Below are 15,897 nucleotides of genomic sequence, written 5' to 3'. Positions count from 1 at the left end.
TAAGTTAACTTACATTCTACGCAAGAAAAGCTAATAGCGTAATTCTTTAGAAGATAATTATTTCAAAGTTTTAAAAAAGTTTATTTACGTTTTAACGTTTATTTTCAACCCACGGATATACGACACGTTTCCCTACAGCTCAACATAGGATCCGACACAAATGACCTTGCACAAGGAATCAAACCCGGCTATCTTTCGACGAAGGCGCTTATGTTAACCATACAGACATGACGAAATTCTTGCTAAAATGTCATCTGCATTTATTTCCTGTATGAAATGTATGCAGTATGGATATTAAAATACACAGTTATTGTGAAAATTCATACTTGGTGGTCAAGCGCATACTTTTTACCAAATAATATTGGTTGATTAGCGTTTAGCGCCCGTTCAGTACCGAGACTAAGAGACGTGGGATTCGAACCATGTGAGCCCCCACTGGGGACTGAACTCAGGTTTCCCGCGCCAATGACGCGTACGGTAACCCTATTGCTACGAGGGAACTCGAACAGGATGTGACCGAAGGTGCAATACGTCATTTCCTTTCTATGTTTATACAAATATTTGAGCTTTCGAAGATACAGCTTAAACACTAGACAAAATTATTCCATTCTGTTGGTTCGTATCGTAAGACGAGAGTAACACATATCCAAAACTAACAGGTATCTATCTGCACGGTATCGTATGATTCAACAGTCATAAAAAGGGCAGAGGTGTCCACAGACCAACTATTTTAGCCACCTTCGTTAGTCTAGTGCTAGCGCGCGCGCCTTTGGTGCACGGAGTCCCGGGATCGATTCCTTGTAGGAGAACAGTGAATGCATCCGTGGTTTCGCTTGTTTTAAACTGTATGTTCGTGTTTCACATAACCTCGGTGCTGAAAAGGAGCGCTAAACTTCAATAAAGAATTCTATTTTAATTCAACCGAATGCAATCAAAAACTGGGAAAATGTAAAATGAACATTCCATGAATAATGACCAAGGACAGAACAGTTTAAATGTATTGATGGACTTCAGAATAAAATCATACTACCGAAACCCATTTTATATACTTTATTTCAAACTTCACGGTCACGAATCTCCAAACCATCCTTCATCAACGAATAAAACCTAGTTTTTCAGCGGCATTAGAGCTGCTGACTCTTGAGATTTGGGTAACTGGTGTGTCAAATAGGTTCTTAATACTTGAGGGGATAAAATGAAGCCCAAACAGATACAGAGGTCTGAAGATACAATAATTCAAAACGATACTCACCCCCTTTCCTCTAACACACTAAAATATTTATCTTACAACAGTACTAAACATGGAATTTATAATACCATTACATCTAGCGACTGTAAGTATATACTGCCTGAGATGGGGCTGCGTTAGTTCAGTGATAAAGCGTTCACTTCAGTTACGTGGGATAAATCCCGGGTCGAACCAAGTAGGCTTTCTGGGTGTCTTTCCCGAGGTTCTCCCTACCTTTCTTCATTCTATCATTTCATTCATTCTCACCATCAGCGCCTCCTTTCACCTACCCGACATAAACATGCGGCATAAAACTGAAATATTTCATTTCATTTTCTACTGCCTGAGATGTCCATCCCTACCCTCTCCTTACGTATTTGAACAGAGGAGAGAGAGTACCTTACATTGTGTGTGTGTGCAATGTAAGAGGTTTGCAAATCCATACATGACTTAGGTATACATTATTAGTATGTGTACATCGAAATCCACTTTCTATGACGAACTGAAGGATGTAAGGATACAGCTGCAAATGCCAAACATATGTAAATTGATGTTAGACTGGGTGATGGTGAAAATAGAGGAAAATAACGTGTATATTTTGGATAGCTGTAAGTATAAAGTTAGAAGAGGCCAAAAGCGACATTAGTATATATATATATATATATATATATATATATATATATATATATATATATATTAACAAAATCAATCTTTACTCGCTGCCACAAATTTGTCCTTTCAATCCAAAGATAATGTATTCTTTGCTATAAAAAATATTTCAAAATAATATTCACGCCACGTTCCCCATCATAGTTAGTGATCTTCTTTTGCAGGGATCGAAATTTGAGTGTGGGGAAAACATCCTACTCCCACCTCGGTAATTTGAATCTTGTGGGTGATTGATCACTCATGAAAACGTTCTCTTATCAATAATATGAATTTGTACTAACGCACAAGAGCCGCTTTCTGAATATCATACAGCCGTACACGACATGTATGAGTATAAAAGAAAAATAGTTGAATAACACGAATATCAGCACTGTTCTTGTTTTGGTATAATACATGCGGAAGTAAAGAAACAAAATTAAATATTTCAATTTTTCGGGCTACGGTTATGCCGTGCAGGCTAAAAGAGACAAAGAGATAAATGGTGGAATGAAGAAAGTAGGAGGAAATGGGAGAACCCCGAGAAAACCCACGCACACGGAGTTTGTCCACCAGAAAGTCCAATTGGTGCGAACTAGGATCGAACCAAGGACTCCACACGCCAGAGGTGAACGGCCTACCACTGAGTCACCACGGCCCATTCCGAAGTAAGTATATTTGCGTCCAATATTAGGCAATGTGAGACTTGGAGTCAGCTCACTAAGGACTATAATCGGCCAAACTGCCTTTATTTTGGATTATGTATGTACCGCACACCGCTTCTTTTCTTAACGCAGTTATGTCCTGCTTTCTAGACTGTAATTCACTACCTCTTAATTGATGTAGTTCACCAGTTGCTGGGTCAACGCCAAAAATCGGACCCAGGACAACAAGCACTGAAGGTATATGCATGTTAAACACACGGCCATGCAGAAAACGTGTAACCCATTTTCTGAAAATATCGAGCATTATAATACTAATCAAAAGATTTTAGCACCTAGATGCTTCACAAAATAGCTACCTAATTAAGAATCTTCAGAGTTGAAAAGCACTGTGTGTAACTCCCACACTTCAACACAAACGTAAATGTGTTACTTATCCAAATGCAACATTTATAATCTTGCTCTACCCACCCCAAACTTCTCACCAATAAAACAAACCCACACACATGTTCAGTGCGCACAGAGAGCACTGTTGCCATATGTATGAATAAGACTATCAGCATTTCTTAAAGACTCTTTCTTTAAAGTTTGAAGTATTATAGCACAGTAAAGATTCGTTCATCCGCACTGATTAGGAGCGGGTTGTGCGGATAACGGTTGTTGTGGGTAATCAAATATGTATTTATTTAACAAATAAAGGCACGTATAGTAAAGGTTTATTTTTCCCTAACAATTATATAAATAAATTACTGTAAAGTACTGCCTACTGTATACATATACAAAAACAAAATACAGGAGAAACCACTCAAAATATACATGCCTAAATTACAGTATTGTGTTATTTATGTCTTGGTGCCCACCCCCCTTATGCCCATGACGCACCCCCCCACTGTCTATCCGTAGGTGTCCTTCCATGAAAAAAAATCTTTTCGATTAATTTTTACACCCCCTCAAACATATTTATATAGACTTTTAACCCCACAAATATTTCAATGACGCAGTTTGCGTGATAGCCCCCCTTTGTGGGCACCCCTGATTTATGCAGAAAGAAAATTAGATTCTTTTGGGACCAAATTTGACAGTTTTTATTCATTTATTTATTAATAGAGTGTGCGGAAAACGACGTTCTACTGTAATCGATTAATCCAAGAGATGAATCACCCACAATTGCAATTATTAATATAACAATTATACATGTAGTTCTTGGGATTAATAATTGCAATATGCATTTGTGGATGATTCAAATATATATAGCGATTCCATTTATCTCACATTGTTGCTAATTGCTGTATAAAGGCTTCGCGACTGTATGTAGAAGGTTAATATTGAAACAATTACCCTGCAACATTGAGAAATAAGTCCTTATTTCAAACGAAAGAAAAATCCCTTAGTTCGAACTGTTGTGATAGCGAACATTAAACCCGAAACGAGACCACATTTACATAGTTAATTCATGCCAGAATCATGTAATTTAGTAAAGGAATTGATTGACCACACATCGTACACATCACTGAATGTCAAACAGCCACTTGCGTACTGCTTAATCAAATATTTATCTGCAAGAAATTTTCACTTGAAAACACCCCCTGACCTTATAATTATTCCATAAAGTTTACTCCGCAAGTAACGTACGCTTTTATAGTCACATTATTTAAACAGAGTTTGTACTAGTAGTTTGTTTACATTATTTTTAAGCCCCGATTGTTAGATATTATATTTCTGTAGGTAAGTTTTTAGAAGTATTCTCACATTTAAAAATTTATAGGTTTGCATGACTGAGGTTTTCGATTTTGACATTCATTAGTAATTCGGTAACTGTGTACGTATTATCAATTCTGTCCCTCTATCCTACAGAGCTGCCTACCACGTACTTTATTGTTGAACTTTTTCTCTCTATGGATCACATTTTAAATAGGAGACCCAGTCTCACATATTGAAACCTGTGTCATGACTTAGTGGGGCCTAAGGAAGAAGTACCATTTCAGAGAAGACTATGGCATTACTTCTTTTGGAATGGCATACAACTCTAGCATAGTTGCTTACTTCAAGCTGATCTTACTTACAAAACACACTTACTACGTTAAAAAAAATACTCAGAACTCAAGTTATGCTGTATCAGAAAATTACCGCACACAAAAAGAAGAAAAAAAAACTTCCCATTATACAGGGTGGTAGGTAACTCCACCGAAAAACTTTGGTATGCGATTCCTTATATGAAATTAAAGAAAAAAGTTCTAATAAGCATTGGCCGAAAAACGTCTCCTTTCAGAGTTATGATCCATTGAAAATTAAAAAAAAAAAATAAAATAAAATAAAAATCATTTTTCAAAACTCCCTAACTTAGACACTATAGGACTTATCCCAAGCGCTTTAAGGAATTACACAGGAACCAATACGTGCTCTATCTAAATAACAATGTTTTACCATCCTCCGTTATCGGTGAAAGGAACTGTAAAAAGAAGGTTGAAGTATAGGGATACTCCTTTAAGTACTAGTCGTGCGTTCGTTTCGCTGGTACCGGTGAATTCTGAAATATGGATATTTAGACAGAGCGTATACTAGTTTCTGTGTAATTCCTTAAACCGCTTGGGATAGGCCATATAGTTTCTAAGCCAGGGCGTTTTGAAACGTGATATTTCGAATTTTCGGTAGTTCTTAACTCTGAAAGGAGACGTTTTTCGACACATGTTTATTAGAACTTTTTTCTTTCATCTTGTATAAGGAACCGCCTCCCAAAATTTTTCGGGCAAGTTACCACCACCCTGCATATTATAATGACACATCTTTGCACAAAGAGTAGGCTCCTTTTACAAATGACATGGTGGCGAATACATCAGTACATACCCTTGTACATTGATGTGTTGCAGCACTCAGTATTACCCTTATACAAAACAACGTCAAAGAAGTATGGTTACGATAGGCAAAATGAACAGGATTGGCGACAACAAAGATGGGCTCTCCATCTTTCCGAGCCCTTTCTCGCACACCCCCTAATTAATTAATCGGTATTCCTTATATATAAACTTGCAACACCGAGATTAAGAAAAGTACGTCCAATTAAATTGAATAAGATGGAGTTCGTGGATACGAAACATGATTCTCTCACACAAAATTGTTCATCTTCTCTACCTGATTACATCCTCTAAGAAACCTAAATTATGGAATCACGACACTGACCCCAGCTCTCAGCAACCTAGGACTAAAATATGTTACTCTGGGCCAAGTGCTGAAAAGATGCTCGCTCAGATTTAAATATGAGCGTACATCTTTTCAGTAAAAAGTAAGGATTGCGAAACATATTTTTTAACAACCTATAAATAACAGACAGATATGTAACTTTGGTAATCTTGTTATTCGAGAGTTTGGATGACATCTAACCTCCCCCAAATTAATCGACGACGGCTCCGGAGCCGGCACTGTGACTTATAGTGAGTCGTCGTAAACGTCTCGTTTATACGTATGCCCACCGTCGCTGACGCGACTGCCTCCACCAATGCACACTCTCGCTACTAGTCGGGCCCCCAAGCTGCGGTCCGGCCCTGACTCGGTCAGACAGCAATCTTAATGGCCACCTAGAGCAAGTCAGTCGTGCTTTATGCACTATAGTTTTCATGCCATACTCCACACTATATTTACACTCATGACTAAATGACAGCTACAAGTAACAAACCGTAATAACTACAAAAAGTTTTGGGGGATAAACTAAATAATACCTGAGTATAGTGTTCCCACGGAACGGAATTTACATGAAAAGTGAGATCTAACATGCGGCCCCACAAAGGACCAGACAAGTAATTCGATAGTCCTTGCACATTGCATAGACAGTATGACTAAAACTAACAGAATTGCAATGCTTGTTTAACTAAAAGTTTATGATCTGCTGCATAGATTACGTTGAAAACGTACTTCAACGTCACTCAAAAATTGAGTCTTACATCTAACTCTTGAAACTTCATGCAGTTAGGACATAACTTGGGACAAAATATGCAAAATTTATATGACAATTCACATGAAAAAAAAATACTATAGAAGGGTGGCACTATATTACTGAGGAACCGGGATGGCATTTAGCGTCTCTCGCAATCCCTTCGACGGCTCCGGAGCCCGTGCTATGACCTATAGTAAACCATAGTAAAGGAACTTGTTTATGGGTATACCCACCGTCGCTGACGCGTCCACTCCATTTGGGGCGTGCCCCCTCGTTACCACTCGGGCCCCCCTGCTGCGCTCCTGCACGGACTAGGTTTGATAGCATTCGTGCTTTTTAGGGCCCACTTAGCACAAGTTTCTTGTATTTCATGCATTGTAATTTTTATGCCATACTTCTACACTGTCATCACTACATCACAGTGAAACAAATAAAGAACGGTAATCACTACCAAGTGATTTCCGGGAGAAACTAAACAATACCCGAAGAAAAAAAGCATTCAGAATGCAATGGTGCCCGTTACCCCCAATGGTTGGGCGCAATACCCCCCCAAAAAAAAGTAGTAGTAAAGGAAGCCGGAGTGATTGTCAGAAACCCCAGATAAATTGATTTGTATACTAAATTTTATTCAATTTAACGTTCATAATTAAATTTCGACTATAATTAACAATGAAAAGTAATGGTTCACCAAAATTTACATAGGCGCAACCTGAGCCTTAAAACCTGTCTGGGCACCCTGTATGATAATTAGAGGAATGAAGAAAAATATCTTCATGATACTTACATGATACTTAATATTAAAAGCTACAAGGAACCATTACCTAAAGGACAAACATTTATGACAACTGAACAAAGTATCATGGATTTACGTCAATTAACAGCATATAATACCTCAGCATTCAACTAGGTGCAGAGATTCAACTCTTAATGTGATTGTTATGGGGAGTGAGATTGACAAAATGTTGTTTTGACGTGAGAGGGTACCCTAAAACATGTAGCCTTATCCCAGTAATGGACCTATTGAATTAATACATTATATATGGAATACACTGATGGGAACGAACACAACTAAGCAACCAATATCAACTACATTAGTCACATGTCCTAAGTGTATGATGCTGTTAAAAATATTACCACAAAATGCGTATCTTTATACATGAACATTTGAGACCAATTGCATTTAGTTTTAACTAAGTAACTGAGTAGGAGTCGCAACTCGTCATAGTATTTGTGCGGGGGCTCAGAAACACCAGGCGCCCCCCAATTTAATCATGGACTAGATGTGTGAGATAAAACTTCTTAATGATTTTAACATGTACGAATACGTCCTAAACGTTTGCATTTCCTTGCTTCAAATTATAATAGTTGAAGTGGGAGAGGGGGAAAGTCAAGATGCATAAGGGTAGGAGTGCACTTTGTGCACAACATTCATAGGAACCGATACAATTACATAGCAATACGAGCAATTACACTCTGTTATACTGATATGTATACAACATAAAAACATACGAAATCTACTGGCTCGTATGTTCATAATATAATCCTTCCCACATAAAATTTATTGCATAATAAACTGCGAAATTAATTAGCTACCGGTATTCTTAACATTTTAAGTAAAAATGAAACGAAATTTTGAGTTGAACGTCCCATAATTATACCCGTTAGGCTAAGGGAAACGATTATTAAAATGAATAGTGATTTGATAACGGAGGAATTAGTGGAATCAGAAAGGGGGAGGACACGGGAGTACCCCGAGAAAACCCAGGAACACGATATTGTCCACCATAAACTTATCAGGGACCCCATACAACAGAGGTAAACACACTACCACTGAACCACCGTGCCCCCAACGATTTACCGTAAGCAACTTGAAAACATAACTTTACGCTCTTTACAAAATAAAACATTGTGTTCTTGATAGTTTCTTTTTCAACGTGGAATAGTGACACAAAATATGGCACGAATTAAATTAATTGAGAAATTGCGTCTCATTATTTACTTTATATACAATTATACAAGCTTGTCAGATGTAATGTACCCCCATAAAATATATTCGAAACCTATTTATATCACCTTTCACCTGAAAATTAGTGTTGTTGAGACACAAATTCAACTGGAAAGGGTTTTTCGTGTACAATTCCAGAAATTAGCAACTATTTCCTATTATTATACTAATTCCTCGAAACCCAACTGAGGTGTATTTTTCTAGACTGTAAATGGTGCACAAGAGAAATACTTTTATTATTAGTATCATCATTTTATTTTATTTATCTCCTAAGGTTGTTTCTATAGTTACAATCAGAACACCTGTCAGGTACAAACCCTTTAATGAAATATATTTCAATTACCGGTAGTCCAGTACTAGAAATTTTCTGCAGGACCTTTTTTTTTCTAAAAAAAAAAAAAAAAATCAGATCATTTATTGAATGCAAAAAAAAGTCTGTATCTTTTAGAAGTTCTTAAATCAAAGGTACAATTAATAATTACATGCTTCGATTGTTTCGAGTACGTAGCTTTTGGCCTTTTGAAAAAAAAAAAAGGCGAGACAAGACTTATAAAATCTCACTGAATTAGGCCACAGTCACACCGAAACTATCTTAATAGTTATTGTGTATTATTTCCGATTTTTATTCATTAAACCAGTTTCTTAATTTTCCTTTAAATCACTATAAACGTTGCGTCTCAATAATTGTTACATTGCAATTTATCCCAGCGTAATACAATTTATTAATACGCTGAACCTCGCAAATCGTTCTCTTCCAAAATTTAAGTTCTACTCAGTCCCAAAGTTCTTGAATAATATAATCTGCTTCAATGACAACCATTAAGAGTTGTGCTTTGTACAATTTTCCATTTTAAAAAATAATAAATTTACAAAATATACTTACTGATTTCCTTAAGAAAACTAGCACTCTGCTTGCACACTGTTTACACACACACATAAAGATCCGTCCGCATGCAGGCGAAAATAAAATAAACAGATAACATACACCAGTATTTTAAATAATAGATGTTGTTATAAACCACTAAAGTATCAGTCTTGCAAATAGAGAACACGTACGATCATCAATTTTTTACATTTTACACAGCTTAGCACATACGCCAACACAATCCTCCATCCCTTTCAGGACGGCCATTTCCGAGAAACGTCTTTCTCGATAATAACGTCAAACGTCACAGGGCCCTTACAAAGTTGTCCACACTATTTAAGTTTGCGCTGAAAATTAATTTGTTTTGTGAAGTTATTGTCATTTAAACATTAATCACCACTATACACAAGATATTTACGTTAAAAACAATGTTTTTTTCAGCAATAAATAAACTTAAAACGAAACACAGACACACAATCTCCTCCTGCTGTTAACTCATCAGGAACAGCCCCAAGTAAGTTATTCACCTTGCATAGATGGCACTAGTGTACACATTGACAAATGAAGGTTGAAATGCAACCTGCATCATCTAGACATGAGCAAAATATTTTTCGTTCATATGGTATAAGATGAAGCTTTCATTTTGCTCAAAAGAAATTGACCTTTGGTTTGTTATTGTTTTTTCTAAAACATTTAGAATACACTGCACACTTTCCTTTAACTTTTGGAAGACCTTTTTTATAACCCCTTCCTTTTAAGGAATTCCAAGGAAGAGAACCGAGTATATAATATACATATATACGAAACATTATATATATATATATATATATATATATATATATATATATATATATATATATATATATATATATATATATAGATAGATAGATAGATAGATAGATAGATAGATAGATACTTTTTAAGAAAGTAAAATTTAGATGCTCTACTAAATTTATAAAATTTTTTGTAAAAGAAAGCTATGTTGTATTTATGTAAGCGAACTCCGTCCTGCTTTAAGCACCTTATTATATTACTACTTATTACATATAATTATTTATTTTTTAAGTTTTACATCCCACGGTTGTGCCCTTCAGGGTAAAGAGGCAATAAGAAATGAATTGTGATGGTAGAATGAATAGTAAAACTCAAGATATAACACATGACGTGAGCGGGATTTAAACCGGCAAGAGCAAGTTTTGAGATTGCCAACCTAATGCTTCATACCGCACGTCTAATACTATCCAATAATAATCCTGTTTTGATGCTAATAATAAACTATTTCCATACTTTTCATTGTATACTATTTACTTTTAACATTTTAGTGTTTAATATTCTAACAAAACATGGAAATAACATCAATTTATCCCCCTCCTGTCTCTGTCATTTCATTTGTATTAGTTCGTACTATTAAATCTATTGTCACTTAAGTGCTACTGCCATAATTAATTTTACAACTTTAACTTTTAAAAAATCTTATAATTTTTAAATATTCATGAAAACGAAGGGAAAAAAACATGGCCTTAGGAGGGTACTTTACATCTCATTTTCATTTTATTTTAGCTATGCCACAATTTAATTTGTGGAATCCGTAAAATGGTAAAGTAAATTTTAATTACAGTACACTGTAAAACATCACAAGTAATCGTCAATAGTTCTTAGTGATAGCAACATTATTGTATACAAGTGTACAAAATTTCATCAAAAATATTGGCGAATTAAATATAATTTGTGTCAAAAATTTCAGGGAACCACTTAAACCAATATGTTTTTCGCTCGTCAGCTTGTAAGTATGATCAATCACTACTATTCTATGTTAATATTTCCTACATGTTGTTCTTTGAATTATTGTTGCCAATTAATGATACAAGAACGATTTAAACATCCGGCTAATATAAGTGCTAGATCTTAAATTTTGACTATTCTGTTCAGTTATTCTTAGTTTAATTTGTTAAAATAAAATTAAAAAAAAAAACTTCCAGATTGAGTCGGTTAGATTAATTTACACTGACATCATTAATACTCAATAATATTAATAAAATAGTGACAATGAATATGCCTCTTCGTGACCAGGTGGCTCGCACACATCATTTCTGTGCGGTGGTACCGAGTTTGGGATACTTGTCTTGAATTTCAACCTCAATAGTGGTTTGAATTCCACTTTAAACGGTAGGCGGCATCTCAAGTCTCGGTGCTGAAAAGAAATCTTAAACTTCAATCAAACAACAATATAGGAGGTGGAAAGAAGTAGAACAGAACACTTATTTAATTATACTAATCCAGCATTCGTCTGGTGCTACTTAGGAAATATCTTGAAATAACCTTACTTGTTAGTCAGGATATGGACCTCAATCATACAGGATGACGATTAATGAACTATATGAAATAAAACGGAAATTAGTGACAAACTACGTAGTACACAAACAGTATTGCACATGTAAACGTCACTACAGACATTAGGATTTAGGTTATGTTCAATATGTCTGCCATCTCTGGCGATGATGTGGTGCAGACGAACAACAAAATTCTGCATGACCCTCTGAAGTCTCGGAACATCGATGCTGTCGATGACGTCCTGAATGGCAGTTTTCTGCTCGGCAATGGTTTTGGATTTATTGCTGTACACCTTGTCCTTAACATTGCCTCACAAAAATAAGTCATATGGGTTCAGATCTGGGGAATATAGCGGCCAAACGAGTCCTTTTCCAGTGGCCTCTGGGTACCCCAGATCGAGAATGCAGTCCCCAAAATACTCCTTCAGGACGTCAAACACTCTCATGGTTCGATGGTGTCGAGCTCCGTCTTGCATGAACCACATATTGTCGAAATCAGGGTCACTTTGGATAATGGGTATGAAATCATTTTCCAAAACCGTCACGTATTGTGCAGTAGTCATCGTGCCGTCAAGGAATATCGCACCGATTATTCCATGGCTGGACATTGTACAACGACACCGTCAGCCGTTCCGGGTGGAGAGACTTCTCCATTGCGAAATGCGGATTCTGAGTATCCCAAATGGGCCAATTTGCTTATTGACGAATCCATTCAAATAAAACTGAGTTTCGTCGCTAAAGTGCTCTTCGTCTTATGCGCATACGAACTTCCATCATGCCCTGTGGTCAGCCAAGCAGTTTGGACGTCATCACGCGAACCGTTCAGAAATAATGATGGTTTTATTTCATATAGTTTATTAATTGTCACTCTGTATTACGAAGCAGCAATCTATTGTAAAATAGGAGCGCTAAGTACTAACCTAGAGTAATACAAAAAAAAAAAAAAAAAAAAAAAACTGTTAATCATGGAGTGAAGAAATAACAGCGTTTCATATCATACCAAAATAGTTTTAACCTACCATTTGCAACTGGGAGCCTGTAAGAAATATGTCTTTAAAATTATTAAATTTTCAAAATACAACTTCGCATGGCTCAACAAGAACAAGATGTCCATTCTTAGCACTTTCCTATACTTAATGATATTATAAGAGATTATTAACTGTTAACCCTGTTAACATTAAAATCCCTTAAGTAACGTGAGTAAAGAAATACGAAATAAACTAATTTCTCAATACTACGATTGGGGTCGCGGTGGGTCAATGCTAGAGCGTTCATCACTGGTGCATGGGGTCGTGGGTTCGATCCCAGCTCGAGCCAAGTAAACTTTGTGGTGCACAAAAACCGTGTCCTTGGGTTTTCTCGGGATTCTCCCATTTCCTTCCACTTTCTTCCTTTCATTCATTTCCCATCATCACTGTCTCCTTTAGCCTAACCGGCATAATCGTGGGACGTAAATCTTAAAAGATTTCATTTCATTTTTTCAATACTATGATATATCAATATCAAGTTGCTTGAAATGGAAATTTTATTTTAACGATACATTTGTTGATATAAGCGTACCGACAAATGACACTAAACCTTTAGTTTAATCCTTCTATTGGGACCAGTGCCGGATTTACATATAAGCTAAATAAGCAGTAGATTAGGGCCCCACTCTCTTGAGAGCCCAAAAATTTTTTTTAAGACAAAAACCATTTCCAAATAATAAGAGAAAGCAAATAAGATAAGACGCACATACAGGGGCGCCGGAACCGGGGGGGCAAGGGGGGCAGTTGCCCCTCCTGAAATTTTCAAAGGGGGCTAAGATACCCTTTTTGCCCCCTCACTTTCAGACTGTAAAACATCACACAACACTGATTATATTAACTAAATTTTGCTTTTTATAGTAATGTGAAAAAAAAATTATCTATTCCGGATTCATCTTTCTCTTTGAAACATGAGACCGGGCGCTTTTTCTGCCCCCATGTTAGACAGAAAGAGTTAGGAAAAAGAATTGAAAATTTTCTTTATTTCCATTGGTGTACATTCTCAAAACACTGTAAATTCTTTTAAAATTTTTGTTTAAGTAATCGTAAGTCTGCAATATGAAACGAGTCGTCGAGCGAGATTTTAAAGTTTGAAAAATATAACTGTTTAGATGAGTAACAGGATATTTAGGAACTAAATACATTTTCCATAAAGTTAAATTAATGTTCTTACAAACAATATGCAGAGTGCAGTAAGATTTATAGTGAGGAGGAAAAATGTATAAGGTAGGATTAATAATTCAGAGCATATGAAAAATGCGAACTCTATTGTCGTTCCGTTCGTTTAATCCTACAAATATTTTACATTTCGGAATCCTTTTCCAAATTACAGTACATGCAACCACTGCTTTATCACTAGTACATTGTTCCTCACTTTCATCTGTTCCATTATCACTTTCATTGTTCACGTTCACTTCCACTACTGTCTATTGGATAATATTAATAAGAATTCTGTGAACCATCAGCGGGCTTCTCTTTACCAGTGGAACATCGATTCATAGCTATAAAATGTGGTAAATTACAGGGGTTCTCTGAGAATGTATCGTGAGACACATATATCCCAGTGGTAGTGAAAGGGTTCAGATATGAGTGCAGAAACAGAACCTCTATTTCAGCTCTCCTTTCAGACCAAGTTTGTAAACAAGAATAAGAAAGGCAGTCACTGCTTATAATAACTAGTAGTGTTAGATATTTAGCTCGAAGTGGTCAAGCAATCAGTGGACATTTGCATAGTACGGGTAATTTGATGTCACTCCTGGATGAAAGAAAAATGGATGTGCCTGTTCTCAACCAATGGATTAATCGACAGGATAACTGGCTTAGTGCTGATTGAAAGAATTTTAAAGATTATGGGACTTGCAATATAAAGAGACTTGGTAGCAGAAGTTAAAGAGTCTCCATTTTATGCAATCATAGCCGACTCCACGACTGATATTTCAAAAAAAGATTGTATCTGTGTGCGCTGTATTGACTCTGATTCATGAAACCCAACAAAATATTTATGGAAATGATCACCCCACATGTCACAACCCGGAGAGAGTGTTAGAAATGGTGGGTGAGAAAAGAACACTTTTAGATACTATTAGGAAGAGGAAGAGAAACTGGTTGCGACATTGCCTAAGAAGAGATTGTATCATGAGGGACGGTGGCGGGAAAGAGAGGGAGGAGGAGAAGGAGACTACAATTAATGGATGATATTAAAACAGAAAGATCATACGCGAAGACAAAAAGGTTAGCGGAGGACCGTGGAGCATGGAAGCTTCTCAGCTGCGGCAAGTGACCTGCCAATAAAGGCAGAATACCTATGATGATGACATGTCACAAAATCGGAAACAGAATTCACGATCCAAGATATTCTAACGAAACCTAACCTGAATGCAGAAAATGTACGCGAACAGTGTCATGATGGTGCAGCTATTATGTCAGGACGAGTGAGTGGTGTGCAGAAGATCAATTCGACTCAACATCCGAAAGCTGTATACATTCATTGCAGTAATCATGCATTAGTTCTTCCATTGCAAGAAGTAGCACGAAAATGCGAACCTGGTGTGACGTGCGGGCCATAGTGAAAGACGTTTGAAACATCAACCTGGATTCTGCAGAACGATAGACAATATACGCACGCCGACATTGTTCTTGAACCCTGTAAAACTATAAACAAAAGTAATCCTAAACATTTATTGCCTGTTTGTCCTACTCGCTGGTGTGTTAGGCGAAAATCTCTAATCAGATTTCAATCTACTACAAACGAATTCAAATCACGTTCGAAAAGAATCATCAGTAATACAAGTGGTCCAAACGATTATCATAAAGTAATTCTAAAAGGACATTTGAAAAGAATGAACAAATTCGGAATGATATTTTTTCTGATAGTATACATGCTTTTGTACCTTGCGGACAACTGGCGAAAGTGCTTCAAAATTCTGATGCTTCTGCTTCTGGAGCTAAAAGAGCAGCAACACTCTGAGAAACCTACGAACGGACAGTGCATTTGAAAACATCTATAAGGAAGCAAAGAAAAAGGAAACATACTACACTTAAAATAGCCCACTTCATCAAGATCAAAGAGAACACCAATTAGGTTGGAGGAGACTGATAATCCTTCTATAGCAGCTACCCTAGAACCTGTATCAGATCTTCGAAAAATGTACTTCGAAATCATTGACTCTTTGTTGAATGAAGTGCAGTGTCGTTTCAATCAGCCAGGC

The 15,897-nt window shown here is 36.5% G+C and overlaps 1 protein-coding gene across 2 annotated transcripts in view; it reads right to left on the bottom strand.

The window, feature by feature from the left end:
• Positions 1 to 9,864, bottom strand: part of LOC145688161 (uncharacterized) — a 351,061-nt gene extending 341,197 nt beyond the window's left edge. For both annotated transcript variants that reach the window (XM_081761987.1, XM_081761989.1), the window contains exon 1: positions 9,352 to 9,864. The gene's annotated coding sequence lies outside the window, so the exon portion shown is untranslated. The remainder of the gene's footprint in view (positions 1 to 9,351) is intronic.
• Positions 9,865 to 15,897: the final 6,033 nt, after the last annotated feature.

Source organism: Thermobia domestica, chromosome 6 (assembly GCF_964235325.1).
Source record: "Thermobia domestica chromosome 6, izTheDome1.hap1.1, whole genome shotgun sequence".
Lineage (NCBI taxonomy): Eukaryota > Metazoa > Arthropoda > Insecta > Zygentoma > Lepismatidae > Thermobia > Thermobia domestica.
Note: the sequence above shows the minus strand (reverse complement) of the source record. Positions and strands in the feature narration are given on the sequence as shown.